The sequence below is a fragment of the Spodoptera frugiperda genome, chromosome 13 (assembly GCF_023101765.2).
Source record: "Spodoptera frugiperda isolate SF20-4 chromosome 13, AGI-APGP_CSIRO_Sfru_2.0, whole genome shotgun sequence".
Classification (NCBI taxonomy): domain Eukaryota; kingdom Metazoa; phylum Arthropoda; class Insecta; order Lepidoptera; family Noctuidae; genus Spodoptera; species Spodoptera frugiperda.
The window spans coordinates 7,264,775-7,284,953 of record NC_064224.1 but is presented as its reverse complement, the minus strand read 5'-3'; the positions used below and the strand labels follow the sequence as shown (position 1 = coordinate 7,284,953).

General features: G+C 34.6%; 1 protein-coding gene across 1 annotated transcript in view; it reads right to left on the bottom strand.

Annotated features, from left to right (window-relative positions):
- Positions 1–19,906, bottom strand: part of LOC118270204 (glycerol-3-phosphate acyltransferase 1, mitochondrial) — an 82,024-nt gene extending 62,118 nt beyond the window's left edge. Inside the window, exon 1 of the mRNA XM_050698101.1 lies at positions 19,774–19,906. The gene's annotated coding sequence lies outside the window, so the exon portion shown is untranslated. The remainder of the gene's footprint in view (positions 1–19,773) is intronic.
- Between the last annotated feature and the right edge of the window lie 273 nt (positions 19,907–20,179).

Here is a 20,179-nt window from a genome sequence, read left to right as displayed (position 1 = left end):
GGGTAAGAAATTTGAGGATTGGAGATTCAGTAATTTTAAATGGAGTTTAACTTGTTAGTGTTCGTGTATGAGATTTTTTCTTATTTCCTGGATGCATGTTAGTACCAAAATATGGTGACAATGTTAAACGTACACTGAGTTGAGAAGTCACATGTAAAACCACGAGATTACGAACTCAATTAGAATACGACGTAGCATAGACTATAAAATAAAAATTAAGTCTTTAATTAATCTAAGTAATATTCTAAATGCGTAATGAATTAATTAAGATATCAAAACAAATGCTTAGAAGTGTAACATTATCAGGTTTAATGATATTTGGTGACACGCATTAAATATTGAAAAACAATTAAAAACAAATATATTTTTATGAGAAAAATGCGACGCAATATTTTCTGTAGATGATATACATCTACATATTAAAAAATAAACAATCGTAAAATGCGAAAAACGCACATAACACGCGAATGGCTTTCTTGAAGGGGTAAAGTCATCCAGTTGCCTTGGGCGAGGCGAGAGGAAGTGTCAGACTCTTACTGACGTCTTTGACGTTCAAAAGTGCCTTCCTGGTCTAATTGAAATAAATAATTTTGACTTTTGACTGACAAAATCCTACCTTGTCCCTACTCCTGCTTTTCGACCCGGAGCCCTGGTAATCCGCCAGGGCAATAATAAGTGGACCGATTTCACTGATATTTTTTTGTTGTGATTGGTTGTACTTGTAAATGTTAGAAGTGTCTTTTTTAAGTTTAAAGGAAGAAAAAATATTTTCCGAGACAATCGGAATAATACTAATACTATAACTTTATGAAGATTTAGGAAACAATGACTAAACTACCCTAAGAAAAGGAGGATCCTCCAACCAGGCGAGGTGTTATTCGTTGGGATTTTCTATCCATGTTTATTCGCATATGTGCGATGTAGGATTTATGATGTCATCCGTTGATTTATTCGTCGATCGTCTATGTGCGACTTCTGTCATCTGTCACTTGCCTTGTCATGTCATGTGTCGCCACAAAGAGTTCCTATCATAGGAACTATGGCGAAAAAATAAATCTATTACTTATACGATGTTAGAGTCTGTTTTTACCACTCGCTTCATGTGTAATAAATAATCTGCTTTACAAAAACTAATAAATTATTATTAATCCATCGCATTAAATAATACTAAAACCATCTTAGTTATAAAACAAAAAGATAACAATAATGTATTATCAGTTATTAACATAAGCGATTGTAACAAAGAGAAAATAACATTTCAGTAATCACTTGAGACATGTAATATATTAGGACAACAATAATATGATTGGTACAAAGGTAGAAAATTATAGTAAACGTAATGTCTTTATGGAACTCGCAAAAGAAGATCTTTTTATTTAATCGTTATGAAAGTTATAAAAGTCATACTTAGATCTAGCTAAAAACAAAACAAGGTCAGAGATATGTATGGATGAAAAATCTCCAGTATCAATAGGCAAATCCACATCCATAGTTAATTTACTAACATAAAGAACTTGCTTTGGGAAGTCACTGACAAAGAAAATCAATGTCAACGTACTTTGAAAGGAAAAGTCATATTATTATCTTTGTGTCGCCGGTAACAAAGGTATAAAGAAAAAAACATGTATGTTTTGTTCAATAATACATTGTATTGTAACAATATAAAGTTGACATTCTACTGTATTTACAACAGAAACCCTTTTTGGTGGATGACTCAGGTCAGGAGGTGGTATTTAAAACCTTTGTTTGTAAACCTTTAAACGAAAGTTTGACTTCGCACCCTAAGGCTCGAAGCTCCAGAAATTATTGCAAAAATCGTTTAATGTCTGAAATGATATTCAGTGTTGGGAAAAAGTTTGCCGTTTACAAAAGAAGTCAAAAACCCTGTACAAACAGGTCAAAAGTAAAATTTTATTTTCTATCCCGGTAGAAATCCGTGCTTGACGTGGAGGGGGGGGGTGGCGTGCCGGTCTCTTACCGGCTAAAAGTGTTCCTTCTTTGCCCGTGGCCTTGACCCTTTGTAGATTCAGCGCACCCGGTAAACCTCGACCTACCGCTATATTTGCACGAAGACAAACCATAGCATAACAGAAAGAAAAAAATAAAGAAAGAAGACTTTCTTCTCTTTCTTTCTTTCTTCTTCTTTGCATAACAGCTGGTTAATATTAAGACAACCCTAAGAATTACGATAGTTCGAGATCCGTAATTATTTCACAAACACCACTTAGCCAGAACTAAAAAGACAACCTACTAAAGAAACAAAATTCTGAAATTATCTCCGTTGCTAAAAACCTTGACTGCGGCAATGGCCGAGAAAGTTTCAAGTTTCGACGGTGAGGTGGTCCATAATGGTAATTACTGCACCGTTCCACGTTAATCAAATTCATGGCTACTAACTACATAGATACATACATAAAAATATGTTAAATTATTATCAATGTGCTAGACCGTAAATGTAAAACACGATGATGAGCAGGCTGAGATATAATAAGAGCATCTTGTAACGGGATTAATACAAACAATGGCTGATGTTACTGAAATAACATGATTTTGTAGTTCTATTTTGTTAGTTCCATCCATGTAAAAGTTTGGTTTGATCCCATTTTGATAATCTAGAACATAGGATTAATTGGCGTTAAGATGATGATTTTCTATGACCTAATTACTTCAATGGATTAAGTAAAAATTCCCCCCTCAAAAAAAGAAGAAAGGTATTTAGACCCAGTTTAAATTGGCAGTAATTATATCTGTAAAAAAACCATTTGCTCAACATTCTCTTAAGTCACCCAGACCCTGTTATGTAATAAAATGAGATTATTACGTACGTTACGTCTTGTCTATAGAGATTCATCCGTGTAGACCTGTTGATTGATTGATTGTCACTATTCAAAGCGACACAATAGCTCAATGGGAATACGAATCTACCGTCGACGAGTATTATGACTATTATGGTTGATCTAGGTCGGTAATGATGGGCTCGGGGTAGAAAAGCAGGAGTAGGAACGGGGTGGTTTTTAGTCAGTAAGAGTCTCACTCTCCTCTCGCCTCGCCCAAAGCGGGAGAAGTCATTGGACGATTTTCTCTCCTTAAAAAAAAGGTCGGTAATGATTATTTCGGTAATGGTAAATACGTGATAATATATTAGAATATGTTAGCAGCTCTATTCTTTCCGTGTGTGTATGCACTAGGTACATTTTCATTTAGTAGCTCTCTCGCTTCAATTTTGAGACAGAAGCTAGAGTCAGCTACTAAATTTCGGCTAAAATACTAGCGTAGTCTGAACTAGACACCAAAAGTCACGTTTGGTAGAGACTGGACAATAGGCAGCAGCGCTTTCCGATAATCCATTAGGATTAAACTGTCATCTTCATTCAGTCGCTAAGCGTGAAGATTAAATCAAACTCACTTTGTATAAGAGAATGGACTGACGAGTGCTAAGAATTTCTTCCCTCCACTCATCGATTAACAAGGCATTTTTCAAATTTTAATATTTGTTTGAAGTACGATAAATACGTCGTAGTAATATTTGTACATATTTATTATGTAATACGTTATTTAATTCCAGTAACCGGTACATACTTTACAATACCACATAGTGCCTTTACAAGGTCGACTCAAACATACGATGTTTGACCTTTGTTTGCATTGTACCTTACCTAGTAGACTTAGTACGAGTTTGTTTCACGTTTAAAGTAATGGAACCTAGCGTGTGTACAGCGCTGTGATTGGTTGGTTTATTCGAGCCGGCCAATCAAAGCGCCGAACGCGCTTTCGTTTCGATTACTTTAAACGTAAAGCAAACTCGTACAAGGGGTACAGATGCTAAGTACATCAATATTTTGGACTTTATCCACGAAATGTTAAAGTTGATAATGTTTTGATGAAATCTGACAATATGGGGTAGCTTGATGTGCTGGTGTCTGTACAACGACTGTCTTCACATTACCTTTTGTTGTGAGTAGAGAGACAATATTGTAGGTGTTTTTTTTTAAAGAATACATTCGTTTTAAAAATAAGTAACACATGTTTTAAAGTTAGACCTAGATCAAGGAACATCAAAACAAAACATCGATTTTAACATTTTACTTGCATATAATAGAAATGTTTGTTGTTAAATGTACTAATGTAGAAAATTGTTGAAGGGCCAATAAAGATAAATAAAATAAAAATAAACAGACAGATTTCTTTTAATAGCTGCGTTAGTCTCTGCAAGACTCAAATCAAGTAACGAAGACCACATAAGTATTACAAGTGATCTTCAAAACAAATACACGGTAAATGAGAACATCTCAAACAAACTCTTGAAACAACCAAAAAGTAATCAATATTAAAGTGGATAGAACGCTCGGAAACAAACAAAATGAAGAGAGAAACTAAATACAATTGAACTCATTCGTGCACCTTTATCAGTGGACTTTGCATCCACGCTGCAACGATTCCACCTTACTTGCGTACGAGTGGTGGAATATTTTCACGACTACCAATAATACATACGTATAAAGAATAAAATATTTTAGTAAATGTCAAAAGGACCATATTTTGGGAAATAAGGGAACATTTTTTTTTTTTTGTCGTAGTCGTTCCACTCCTCTCTGTGCACAGCATTATAAATTAGAAAATGTATTTACTTAGTGTCCTTATTCACAAGTCTAATTTTAAACTAATTGCATAGAAAAGGGTCAGGCATATTATGACAGATACGTGCTTTTAAAAAACTACTAAAGAAAAACTGAGATAAGGAATTGAGACTTGTCATATCGTATGCACACAACAAATGGGATGGAAATCAAAACGTCTTTGACGAGAAAGCTTTAAAGGTCATCGCCAATCCTCGGACTACTAGAACTACTGATAAATAGCCATTTCACCAAAAGCAACATTAGCAAGATGATAAAGCCGAATAATCCTTTCAATATCCAAGTGGTCGTAAACGATGTACAATTGTGAACTCGTCTACAAGAGGCCAATTGCCTAACACTGGTGTAATTTGTACGACTCGAATGTTCCTTACATGCAGTGTAGAGAACTGATATTAAAATATATTAATACATTTTCTATAACATTCACTTCTTCTTGGTTTAAGTGCAAAAGCAGGATTAATGCGGTAGAAATGCCAATGAGGTATGTAAGATTCGTAGCAATTGGACACTTAGTGAGTGAATTTAAATGACTATAAAAGCATTAATTCCCCATTTCCCTTTGTTCTAAAGCTACAACACAAATCCTTAAATTCTATTGATAAAATAAAACAGGAAGGTGAATTATAAAAGAATAAAACGTTGATACCACATTTGGAGATTATTAAAGAACAATGCAATTAGCATAATACTCTTTCTGATAACAAACAAACAAGTTGGACACAAGAACAAAATAATAAATTGGGTGTACGCAGTGGCTTTATGTGCACCTCTGCCTACCCTTCGGAGATTAAAGGCGTGACGATATGAATGAACAAAATAATTTCGAGCTCTTGGAATGTACCCGCATCACATACACACCTATTTATTACGATAACACGCAATCTGCTTAGCAATATTGTAATTAGCACTTTATCGACTGTATCATAATTACCTATTTTAAGATAGGGAAGTTCACAGCATTGTGAAAAAACTGCATTGTGAAGTATTTACCTATTTATTATTATTTATTCCTTTGTGCTTGTGTTTTGATTTAGCATCAATCCGCTCCTTAAGGCATTAAATCCGCCATTCACTGTTTTGTGATGAAGGTTAAATAAATAAATAAATAATTTTATGAAATATTTCCTTAAAATAATTATCAACACACAAAAACCGGACACCTACGTAATTGTTTTCTTTAAAGTTAGGACAAAGCATATATGAAAGAAAATCATAATAAATTCGGTGGGAAAATCTACCTGTATTAGGCAGTGAGTTTTTATAATGTCAGAGACTGATTACAATACAGTTTTAACCAGACATACAAATAAAGATATAAAGAGGATGATACCAATCCACCATCCACCTTGTTCTGTTTCCCACGTACCTTATAAAACAAAATAAATAACAAATGGGACTAATTTCCTCACCACCACCGTCACGGTCCTTTCACGCAGTTATCGTCTCTATCAGGTACCATTTAAGGACTGTAGTATTATGTGCGGTTTTGCGAAACATAGTAATTGCCAGCATGTGGTGTAACAGAGCCACTGTGTCTAATGACGTTAAATTGGTAGCTTCAGGTCTTTTAGCGTTCCCCGGTAAAGCTGTAAAATCTTTTTCAATAAAAAGAGATAGACCAATCTTTCTAAACACCAACTACAACAATTAACCGAAAGTTAACCAAATATCATGAATTCTTTAACGGAATTAAAAACCCAAAGCTACTTTTTTATTTTTAGTTATTTTTATGGGATAATCCGGTACACGAGCAGACGGATCACCTTATGATAAACAATCGCGCCACCCATGGACACCCGAAACTCCAGAAGCGTTACAAGTGCGTTGCCGGACTTTTGAGGGTTAGGAATTTAAGGGATGATGTTAGGGAATCAGGGATTGAGGGTCGGTTTTCTGTGACGCCGTGATATAACTCCGGTCGAGCCAGCCCATTCCATCAAAAGCCTGAGTCTCCCACACTTAGAGTTAAATTACATCCAATATGAGCAGAACCACATGTACAAAAAATAGTCCAAGATTATCTCATTCAGTAGAAAACACGCAAATATGAACAACAGGTGTACCTGTAAATCTAAAGAGGACAGGTTTACAGCACGTTATTACTTCGGGAGGCCTATAGATGGCGGTTAATTATGGCGTTGTGAAGCACCCTCTATTTACAAGATGATTGTTTTAATGTGGACCAAATGACTTGGTCAAAGAATTTGCTTGTATGGGAAATAAAATTATCATGGAACTTAATGAACTAACTACATTAACCCACCGTAACATGGAACACGTATAATAAAAAAAAAAACAAAGAGTTCTAAACGTAAGATCACGCAAATCCAATGTTTAATTTTAAACAATGCTCTTTGTTGCAAATATTAACAGCCATTAAATTAACTATTAGGTAGAAAAACATAAATTACAAAAAAGGGTATATCTTTGCAAAAATAAATAAAAAACAAAGAGGCAAAAACATCGCAAGTACCCGAATTGCAAAATTCATCAAAATGCTGATCAAATCCTCATCTGAATTCAAACAAGACCAAAATCACCTAATCGCAATATTATCGCAGATTTTCCAAACAAACAGGTTATATAGCATTAATGAGCGAGTTAAAGCGCTCTTTAATTAGTTTCCGAGTGTGAACTAATTAGCTTATATTCCCACCATAAACCGTCTAATTAGCAATGCGCAAAATAAACAAATCTTCAACCTTCCATGAGCAACTTGATTTCAAAGGTCTTATCGCAAATCTATCTTAGCAGCTAAGTCCAAACTAGTCTAGCTGTCAGGAATGTCAGGATATGAGCAACAGGTGGTAGACCAACAGGTCTTGGACTATCAGATAGTATCTTGCGATAATTAGGAGGAAACTTAAGTAAAGTTGCCGCTTTTTTTAACGGGGGAAAATCATCCAATGACGCTCATCGCCCGCTTTGGGCGAGGCGAGAGGGAGTGTCAGACTGTTACTGACTAAAAACCACCCCGTTCCTACTCCTGCTTTTCGAGCCGAAGCCCCGGTAAACCCGCTAGGTAGTCCGCAGCTCCAGAAGTAAAGTTGCCGCCAGAAGTATGATTTCCAGATCTGACCACGTAAAGGGACATTTAAGGCATTTGGATCAGTAGAGGTATATAGATCTGTGGGTTAAATTGGATCATTGACACACGCTTTTTAACTAGAAGGCCTTAAATCGAGAGCCAATAATACAAGTGTGAGAACTATCGTTTGTGAACCAAATTATAATGTGCGAAGTTTAACGTATAAGGCACAGAACATAAGAATTAACACTAAACGCCACGGGGGTAACCGGTGACCGACGTTAGCGGAGGATTTGCCTTCAACAGTTTTCTATTGGCAGTCAAAGACCTAAAGATGGTATCTTAATCATATCCTGGTGTGATCCTTTAAATAGGGAATTAAGTAGGATTAAGAGTATTATCAGAAGCTCACATGTTGTAGATATCAATAACACATTTAAATATAGGTACCTAATAATATAAACAATTCGTAGATAATAAATAATTAGTTGACGTCAATAGACGGTTTTTATTTGGATAACTATGCCTCTGTAAATGTAGAGGTCGTTTTAGAGGGCGAGAGAAAATATCTAGAAAATTAGGTAGTGTGTTTAGGCAAAACATATTTTTCTCCAAAAAAGTTTACACTTTTTTGGCTTATGTCAAATTCTGAATCGTCCTTTTCGCGTTAAAAGGTTTTACGTTGGAAATGGTTCTAATTTTAAATTAAGTGGTTTCATTTTTGTGATTTGGAGCCAATTTTAGGTCAATATTATGCATTTCTGACAGTTGTTGGATGGAATGGAAGACGCTGTTGATCGAGGTCAATGACATGCTACTGACATATATCATAATTCCAGTGGAAGGTATCGGGTTAATGATGGTGATAATAATGTTGCAGCTTTAAAATCTACATCAAGATCGCTATCAGAAGAAATATTTAAGGTCTTAAGTGCCTTAACTCTTATCGGACAACGTTATATAATTATGTAATTAATATATTAATTTCGAATGATAACACTGGACTCGTGGACTTTAGACTCGATAGGTACGACATTGAGTTGACCGCACCAGTGCAAGTCCGGTCGAACATTCCGAGCCTCCAAAATAGTATGAGAGCTCGACCTGCGTACTAATTAGAACTATAAGTACTTAGTACGTAGGTGTGTGCACGCCTCTAAACATACGTGTAAAATTGTCGTAAAGATTATATTGGAATTTGTATCGCTATTTAGTAATGCAATTAGAAAGAAAGAAAGAAAAACAGTTTATTTGCACCGTTATAACATTGCAGACAGAAAGGAAATAATTTAAAGACAAATAACCAATACGGTGCAAAAAGGCCAGTTATCAGCTGACATGCCGTAACCCACACACGGCGGTTCGAGTCTCGGCGTTGATTTTCAGCACTGGCCAAGTGGCCAGTACCTCTATCATGATTTTGAAGCAATAGTATTTGTCGATAGTCACTAGTGACGACGTTATTTTTTTGTATGTCATAATTTTACAACGCCTCTATCGGTCACCTGTGAAACCAAAATTTGTCATACAAAAAATTTACGTTGTCGCTAGCGACTATCGACAAATAGTATTGCTTCAAACTCATGATAGAGGTACCATTTAAAAACAATTCAATTTTATGGTAGTTCTACCACAGTGACATTTGTATATTTCTACTTTTTAGCATTCATACTTGTTGGCTGATAAAATTATTTTAAATACTACAATATTATAATTTGCCGTCAATATTATAACTAAAACTGCCTCCCTGTTAATAAGATGCCAACTTAAAATGTCTTGGAAAATTACGTTTTGAGACATTTTCTCACAATTCTGTAGATAAGCTCAAAATCGTTTCATTACAATTTCAACCAATCAAGACAATGAAGCTATCGTTCTAGGAAACCACACATGGATCTAATGCGTACAATTACTTCTAATCTAAAGTGCTACAAGATAAATAAATATTTTGGTATATTTTTATAAAGCCTCTTAAGTGCTTACGCAGTTGAAATGCGCATTTCATAATTATGCTTTTCTGAATATATATTTGGCTTGTAGATTTATTGACTAAGAAATCCTAAGAAATGAAATTTTAAGATCAAGGGTCTCTAAAAGGGAACAGTCGTCATTGGTTTCTTTTTGTTGAGGGGGACAAATTTCCCCACTTGGCTGAGACGAGAGGGAGTATTAGACTCTTACTGACTTAAGACCACCCCGTTCCTTATCCTGCATTGAACCGGAGCCCCGGTATCCTGTTACGTTGTCCGCAGCTCATCACAGGTATTTTGTTTATATTTTTCATGGCCAATTTTTATTTTATTTTTTCAGCGATGGTCGTTCCACTGCAGGGCAAAGACCTCCCTACCCTAATCTTTATTTTGTTTTAGATATTGTACAAAACAATCTCCTTAGTCCACGCACATGACTATTTCATCATAACTCTCATTCAATGTTTACGTGTTAGAGGTTTATCTAAGCAGTTCATTGCTTTTGCAAGAAGAGCATATTTTGAAGTGAACAACAATAACATGGCAATTTATATTAAATTGTAACGACATCATGCCTTTATGGCATGGCAAGTAGTGCATGACATTATGGGCCCGATAATCAAACTATGTTATACAATTGTGATTACTTCTCTAGCTAGCCAGTACCCTTAGTACGAGTTTGCTTTACGTTGAACGAAGATCAGGGGGCCTACTCTAATTCAATGAACGAACGAAAAAACTTCGCAGATTGCATACTACAATTCTATTTATTGCGAACTTTCGTGAACAAAAATTAACGAATGAAATGAAGATAAAAAATAAATAAGTTTTGATAAAAAAAAAAAAAACGTAATTTCAAGTAATTCTGTTAGTAAATCAATAAAACCTACGGCCGAAGATTAAACGAAACTTCGCATTCGAGAACCGGAGTAGCCCTACTGTACAGATCTGGGATTTAAATATAACACAGACACAGGAAAAGCTCCGTTTTTGTACTAATATCAAGGGTTTTTAAACGATCTCTTACTGTAAAACTTAGCTTACAAGAATTTCAACAATTTGGATGCAGTAATGCAGTGGATGCAGGTGGCGGCTTGTCGTTCTACGTAGAGGACTAAGGGGGAGGCCTTTGTTCAGCAGTGGACGTCTCTCGGCTGATTATGATGATGATGGATGCAGTAATGTATCCCAAAAATTTTAGTTTTAAAGAAGTTTTCGAAACGTCTATTGACTACACGGCGATGCGAAGTTCAGGTCATCTACTTGAGATAAAAATTCAACGATAACGGGAAATAACTAAAGAAAAAAAATGTCGGTATTATTAATAGTAAGTAGACGGAGAAAATTTAAAAATAAATTGTCTACGAGTAGTTCGTAATGTATGACGTCACTGCGATATTTTTAAACATATTTTTCTGCGAACCTATGTTAGGTACGTACGTAGATATGTATATAATGTGCAAATCTTCGTATTTTATGTTATTTAGGTACGCTGTGGACTCCCTAAAAACCTTGTTAAAAGTCTTCTGATTACTTTTTGCGTCAATTTTTTTTTAGTTCCCATTCATCATCATCATCAGCCTGTTCTCGTCGACTGCTGGACTTAGGCTTCTCATAGTTCCCATTCGAATAGGAGCAATTCTCTGACCATACCTTTGTTCTAACTTAGTAGCAAGCAGAAATTACAGTTGTAGATGTTGCTATTTATAGCATATAACCGATTTATAACATAACTGGCGAAAATTGAACCATTATTTAACAACAGGTCACAACACAACTGAAATAATTTGTAATCACTGTATCATCATTACATAATCTAATGCCAGCGCCGTACCAACACGAGTGCACATAACAACATGATAACGTTGTGTGTGTGACACACACACTTGTAACACAAGTAAACAGTTGAATGTTTACGTCCAGTGCGCGCGCACTAAGGCCGCTTGTTACGTTTTGTGTTCCATTATTCGTTTTTTTTTTATTGTACTGACTTTGGTAGGTATAGTTGTATAGGTGCCAGACGTGTCAGTATATAAGGCATCAAAAATCATTTTATCTTCAAACGTATCGTTTATCCCGAATGTCCGTCATGAAATCATGACTATGGGCCCCAACCATGGCTTGAAACTATTCGAGTTACCCCGTCAACAATAACATAAACAAGTTGTGACGTTTTATGATAACGTTGTAACGTGACGTTTTATATAGAAAATACTCCCAAATTATGTCCTATTAACAGGAGCTTAATTAGACATTGAAAAATTTGCCCTTAGCTAACAAAACTCACTTACAAACAACCACATAAAAGAAAGTAATAAAAGCCAGTTCGCACTGGCACAAACACGTGTGGGTTAAATCTGAAAATAGACCACAATGAAATGGTGAACGGTGGTATGCAACAAATACATGATTCAAATGCATTACTAACAAACAAACTAAAATTCCAAGTAAATTGTCAATAGATTATGGAAATAACTGTAGGCATCTTCTAATTGAGGATTTGCCATAATTTTTTGGCAGGCGGATCGGATATTTGGAGCTGTTTTTAAGAGTTCATGTTTATCAGATAGGGTTACTGCCGGTTGCCAATATGAAAGAACCTTAGCCAGCTCTCACGACAACCAGACAAGAGTCAGGATGGCGACAAAGTATAGTAATTTACCGTCAATATACGTCTTACTAAACTGGATTCCATCAAGCCAACCACAAGCTGTTTGCCATCGCCGGACCTAAAGCTACTTTCTTCTCTTTTCATAACGACCTTAATTCCCTTGCAATGTCATAAGTAAGAAGTAAGTTCTAGTTTTCGACACATAGTAAATAAACATTTCATAATACTAAATTAGTACTGATGACTAATTTCCATACATATTCAATCAGCTATTGTTTCGAAAGCAACACCAGGGAGCCGTGTTTACTATTTAGGTGACATAGATAGTAATTGAAGCAACTGCGTATTTCATTTGTTATTGTTTTTAGAATAAAACGTTGTTTATCTATTCTACTTTGATAAAAGGTTGTGCTAAGCTAGCTAAAGTTGATATACGACGGCGCCGCAGCAACAATAGATTCTCCTTGTTTGGTCTTGAAATCTTAAAAACTCCTACGAGTATATTCCAGCTTAGTGTCATGGACGTTAAGAACAAGCGTTTTTAATAGACAGAAGCCCAAAAAATCAACCTCTGACATACTGATTCGCCGGCTCGAATAAACCAACCAATCAGAGCACCGATCGCGCTCTCATTTCGATTACTTTAAACGTAAAGCAAACTCATACAGATGACTAAGATGCTAGTTTTATCTAGTCTAAAAGCTGAAATCTAGGCCAATAAACTAGTGCATACAAAATAAGAATAGGAGATTTAGATTTCAGATATATTTATCTACAACTTTATTGTAATTGGAACAGGCTGCAGTAACTACGATCGACCATGGTCGAATATCACATACATTTATAAACAAAACGTTTTCAGAATTTAAATACAAAGGAAGAGTAAACAAGCCATTAGCATAAAGTGAAGACCCGAAGGTTGAAGGAAAATGTCCAGCAGGACATAGCGTGTGATGGTCAGTCAGATTCTCAGAAACTATAGACATATTACCGTACCGATGCTTTAAGAATTGGGAATTGTATGGGCTCTATAGATTCGTTTCCCATTAAAGTGATTATAGAGTCAGAAAAGTGTTATTGAGTAACGCTAAGTCAATATTAAACTGTTGAATGACAAAGTCATTGGTGAGATGTATGGCTATAATCGAAAACAACCGGTTATTCCTAAGATCTGATAAGAAATAATGGAAGAAAACGACATACTCCTTTTAATAAAGGCAACTTAGGATAAGGGCCAACAGAAGGAAATGTCCCGATGGAAATTGAGACAGTTTCTTCTATTGCTATAGGCTAGAAGTCCGTTTATTCTTAGTACCAGTGAGGAAGACCCAACATGATGATGGCAAAATGATGGTGTCATGCAAGACACATTACGGTGACAACATTAGTAAGTGTTTCGCAAATCGTGGTGCGCGTACGCCGCAATCTTCCGCCCTGCGCCGGCGCATTGCGAAATGTACTGCTCACATGTCGCGCGATTTGTATGGAGTAGTATATTAGGGGTGACAGGTAAGAGCTCCAATTCTTAGAAAATAGGGAAAAGGTCATAATTCTAAAGTATTTTTTTAACAAAATTGATGAAGTTTATTGAAACTTCGCATAGTTTGTATACGGTCAATGCGATCAATCATTCCCAAATATCTAATGCTATAAATTTAAGAGACTCAGCTGTCCTATGTCCTATGTAAATCAAATGTTCGTTCATCGTGCTGATCGTGCACAAAAGAGTACAAGAACCGTCTAGCATTCGAAAGTGAAAACCAGCATTAATTAAGTTCATTTCGCCACACACATGCTTAAATAAAATTAATTTCTAGAATAAACAGACATCATTCATCATTAACCTTTGGAAGTGAAATAATAATTCAGCAACCCTAGCTATTGTTATGCAGATTGTGTAAATTCATAAGCAACCGATCTGTACGAGCATCGCCATAGTATTTTACTTGTTATGTATTTCAACCTATTAAGCAAAATTATTACGCGCTGAGTAGGTCATCGAACCTTTCTTGTGTGATCTACTTTGTATTAATTTTAGTGTTAACAATAAATTCACTCCGGTAGCACGGACACAATACAGCGGTTTTATTCCCTGGTTACATCCCGTCTACCACAACTAACCACTTCACCACAATATACTACATATGAATAATGTTAGTTGACAAAACAATAGTAACTGTAGTCGTATGATTGATATTATTTAAGTAAAGCTCTTATAACTTTGTCATGTAATATACTGGACGATGTTATAATAAACTGAAGTATTAGTTTAACTACATAGTATGTACATCAGTCGGATGTATTTGATTCTCTTACTCTCATAATCACGTGAGAAACGAGATATCTGGTTTGTTTTTAGTCAGTAAGAGTCTGAATGTCGCTTTCGTTTTCCCAATAGAGGAGGGTCCATGAGAATTTGTCACCCTTTTTTTAAGGAGGAAAAATCATCCAATGACTTCTCCCGCCTTGAGCAAGGCGAGAGGGAATGTCAGACTCTTACTGACTAAAAACCACCCCGTTCCTACTCCTGTTTTTCGAGGCGGAGCCTCGGTAAACTGCTGTCTGCAGTTTCGGAGGAATTTGTCACCCTGGGGTAAAACAATAGTATAACAGAAGTCAAACTATTGAGTTTGTTTCTCAGGTCGGACAAATTAAAAGGGCAAAGTAATGGAATGAGTACATAATATCTAGCTTCAGTAACGACAGACAGTCATTCGGATTAATTGAAATAAATGCTTTGACTTTGGCTTTATCATAATTTTTTTTGTGTTTGGAGTAATAAATTGACAATGCCGCTAACCGAGACAAATCCCAAATGTAAACATACCAAAAATATATTAATGCAAGATAAAATTGAACACGCAAAAACAAAGGAAACGAACACACTAGCGTTAAAAATAAACGTTTAAACAAACATTTTAATCCAAAAACGCGCAGAAACATATAAAAATAGGCCGTATAAACATTGCTACAATCAAAATAGAATGTAGAACTTCACAATAGCGTCATAATTTGTGCAGATCTCCAATTAGATAACATTTTGCGTCATATTGCGGAGGAGTTACATTTAAACGACACGAGCTTTGCGCGTGTTTGACCTTAGATAAAGGACCAGGCCATGTTGTATAACAAGCAAGTACCTTAGGGTCAATGTTCAGCCAATATTGTAAGGGAATTCATGATTAAATCGTATTGTTATTATCATAACGTGCGTACGTCCCATATACTTGAATATGTTGGTAGCTACGAAACTACGCTAACATTAGAACTTAAGATGGGATATTTACCAAGTTTATTTAAGTCTATGAGTTTCCGATATTTCGGCAATGTTGCAAGCGCCATGATCACTAAAGTATGAACTTTAAATACTTATATTAAGAAACTACAGTCTATCTATAGAACGCCATCCATATCTGTCTAGCTCAATTGGATAATGGTACTAGTTTATGTAGCCTATATTGTTATGATATAAATCATTATCTAGAAACTTTGGTAACTAAATACATTACACAAAAATATTAAATGATTAAGACTTCGTGTCTTGTATAAAAAAAAAAAAAACAGACACAAAAAAGAAGTGAGACTGCACGGTTGGCGCGGTGACTGAGCAACTAGATGCGTGCAACGTGTAGCGAGTTCGATTCCCACGCGGAGCAACTCTTTGCGTGATCCACAAATTGATGTTTCGGGTGTCACGTGCATGTGAAATTGTATGTTTGTGAAAGGCGCCCACGACACAGGAGAAACCCCTAGAGGGGCAACATTTTTTTTAAATTACAACTCCTAAACGCCTAAACCGAATTTGATAACTGGTCTGAAATTCTTAGATAGCAATCATTTAACTTGACATAATTCAATATTTCCGTACGATCTGACGATTGGCGAAAAGTACCAACTTTGTCCATAGTCTAAATGATCATCCGTCATGTGAACGAGATGACTGATGACTTGATTACCGACAATCGAGATCGCGTGATCTCCAATTATCTTCAAAACTACGTACGTTTGCCACTTACGATAAGTACTTCCTGTCCTTATTTTTAAGTAATTAATTCTTTTTCTTGGTATTGAACGGTCATGCATTTACACATGAACATTTTGTTGGATGGTTAATGGGACATAGGGGAGGGTTTTATTAATAACTAAAGGAAAATGTTATAATATAGTTTTAGTCTAACTCCTGAACAAAACCAATCAGCAAAACACCAACTGGCATCAAATAAGGGTAATCAGTGCAGGGTGTTAAACCCATTTATCAAAATTTTGAAATAAAGTTTAGTTAGTTAGGTAGAATAATTTTTTGAACTAACCACCGTATTTAGTCATTTATGGTTAATTCCAATAACTTTATCTATCTGTAGATTTACTTACTAAAGAAACATTTTTGATACAATTTGTATGAAGTTTTATGTGACAAAATTGTACCTCTATTAAGCAAATCTACAGAAAGATATGTTATTGAAATTGGCCATAAATGTTTACTTAACCCAGTCCTTCGTAATTGTTTTCGATAAAAAATCGTTACTAAGGAATAGTTTAAGTAATCATTAAATTTATGAGTACAGCAGTATGTTTAGGTTTAAACAAGAGATGGACTCGTAATTTAATAATTGAATTGATAAAGCACAAAAAACTATGATAATTTCAAGACTCAGGAAGCCATTCTAGCATTCCTATTAACCAGTATTGTTTACCTATGCCAAGTTGAAGATTTTTTTGTCATTGAATTATGCAAATATTTTATAGCATAACTAGTTCTGTGAGAGATGTCTAGACAAAAAACTGGAAATTACACAATATTACACTATTTTATATACTAGCTAAATATAGAATCAAAATGGATACATGATATTTAAATTTATACCTATTTGTTTATTTATTATTCCAGTTTTTTACTACAAATTATAAAATAAAATACTTTATCTTTTGATTGTAACCATATTATGACCATACCAATTATGGTCTAGTATCTAAATTCTTTAATATCGGAGAACAAAATTATTGACTTAAAATAATGTTTAATTACACTTGTAACATGTGCTTCCTGGTAGTATCATAGAATGACAACTCGCGATGTTGAAAATGCTAACATTGTCGTAACACTCTCGTCATGGATCCACCAGCTTACTTCCCAAGTCAAGCATGCATATAGAAGTTTTTACTTCAAAATTTGACTGCCAAAAAATAAATTGAAAGTGGTACATTTGCATATCTGTGCTGTTGGATCAAGCACTGTTTGCCGGATCCATAAAAAAATATTTTGATACATATCTATCTGTATTTTGTCCTTAATAGATAATAAAAGACCTAGGTAATTGTATTAAACATTGAAGCCATCATAGAGGACTAAATTAAAAGAAAATGTAACTGTGAATAAATCTATACATATTCAGTACCCTTAATATGAGTTTGCTTTATGTTTTGATTACTGTAAACATAAAGCAAACTCGTTCTAAGTGTACAGATTATATACAATGAACATTGTAATATTTTTATTGAGAAATCAATTTGCTTATTTGAAGATGGAACTAGCTTTCCCTCTTTGCTCTCTTGGTCAAAGAAAAGAAGTAATCCAGTCAACAAATCCTCTAAATTGTGACATAAAAGAAATATAAACTTAATTGTTGTTATGTCTCCTGTCAAACGACTGCAGAAAGAAATTACTGCTGAAATATGCAGTGGCTATTACACTTGTGATCTGTATCCAGTGTATAGTCCTGTATGTAGTCTGTGTGTGAATAAATAAACACAATTTTAGGTCTGTTGATCTTAGTTTAGGTTTTACAATTATAGTAATTTATTTCTTTATTTAAAGTCAGTCAATAACTGTTTACTTACACATCATATTTTACTAAATCTAGACACACGGCAGTGTGTCCGCCAAGTTCGAGCAAAAAAACCGACACACCGGCCGTGGGTTATATTACACGAACCATTTCGGGCCAAGTTCGACCCACCTATAACTCAAAATCTATTTTATCTACGCATATGAAATTTCTAGTATCTGTCGAGATCTACTTACTTATCTAAAATACAAAATTTCATTAATGTACCTATTGTAGGTCTTGAGATATTGACTTCAGAAAATCGCTATTTTTACTATACACTCACTGACTGACTCACTCATCAAAAACCTAGACCACTTCCAATGGTCGTATTGACTTGAAATTTGGCATGGAGGTAGGTTTTTAAGTCAAGGTAAAGGAAAAAATCTGAAAATGGCCAAGTGTGAGTCGGTTTTAAAAATAATGAAGGTGTAAATTCATACCCCTAAGGAACTAAAACAAAAAAATTATCTATATCTTCCAATGGTCGTACCGACCTAAAATTCGTTACGAAGGTTTGTATTTAGTCAAAGTAAAGTAAAATAAGAAAAAAAGAAAATAAACCTTACAAAAATAAATGAAATCCCACCCAAAACATAAATGTGAAAGGCTGCCAAGTTCGATAATATTGGAATGCTTCGCCTATAAAAGAAGTGAGATCTAAATAAGTACCAAGTTCCATACACAGACCTCAGTTAAAAATGATATAACTTGGCAAGTTTTAATAGAAAATTATATACTTGACTTATTGCGTTTAGTAGGTTTATAACAAAGTGTGTGAAAACTTGCCAATTTGTTATATCATTTTTAACTGAGGTCTGTGTATGGAACTTGGTACTTATTTAGATCTCACTTCTTTTATAGGCGAAGCATTCCAATATTATCGAACTTGGCAGCCTTTCACATTTATGTTTTGGGTGGGATCAGTTTACAGTATACATCTGCCAGAGAACAATAAGTTAAAGGCTAACACAGCATGCACAAAAGAATAGTTATTAGCCCAAATTTAAGTTAGTAAAATACATATTTCTTATATAAACAATAATGATACTAATTATTGGTTTTGTTAGCAGTTCCTATCTATTTTCCACAAGAAGAATCTATAGATTTATAAATATAAAAAAGAATACAATTTTCAATGCAAATCAGTCATCACTCAGAAAGTGTCAATATCAAAATTAATGAATAAATAAATTAATTGATAAGAAGGTATTCTAGCTATCATGATTAGTTTCGTGTTACAAGTAGGTAGATCAATAAACGAATTATTGATTTTTAATGGCATGACAGAATAATAATACTATTTGACAAGAATAAAGCCATTGTTTTTGCTTGAAGTTTACCATTTTGTAATAATATCTCGTTTGATAAAAGAATAGTGTTATAACTTCAGTATATATCGAGAATTTATGAGACGTTCGAACGTTAATTGTCTATAAACAATGGTTGCCGACACCATGTGTAAGCTTGCTTAGCATGCACTTCTGTCACGGTCACGAAATTTTATTTTCTTTCGCAAATAACCTCAAAATCAATTTAACATTATTTCCTATGAATTTCTAACGCAACAATGTACCGGTAACTGAAATGCTTTGACTAAGCGCAGCATCAGTTGCATCCGAAAGATTATCATAAATATAGAACTTCTAAAAAAAGACATGCAAGCTGCCGGGTGGTTTGATTCCAAAAAATAACTTACCTAGTCGATTTCGCTGTTTATAAATACTCCTTGCCTCTTCTTTTACACAAAAAGAACAAACATGAACACTCAAATAGATATTTCAGTGCGAAAAAAAATAAAAATTCTTTCAAATTTCGCACCGACAACAAATATTTCAGATAAACTGATAAACTGAAACATTCTGTATTGCAAGTTTCTTAAAAAAGATACCACTTTCCTTATAAATATAATTCCATTAGGAAAAAGATAACTGGATAAATAGTTTCAGCCGTCGCACAAAATCTAAAGGAATACTCATACAACTAATAAATGATATGATGTTAATTGTGCAAATTCTAAAACTATTTATTACATCAGTCTTTATTTCCTTGGAATATGTAGAAATTTTAATTTTGGCTACACTACTAAAATGTCAAAACAAATG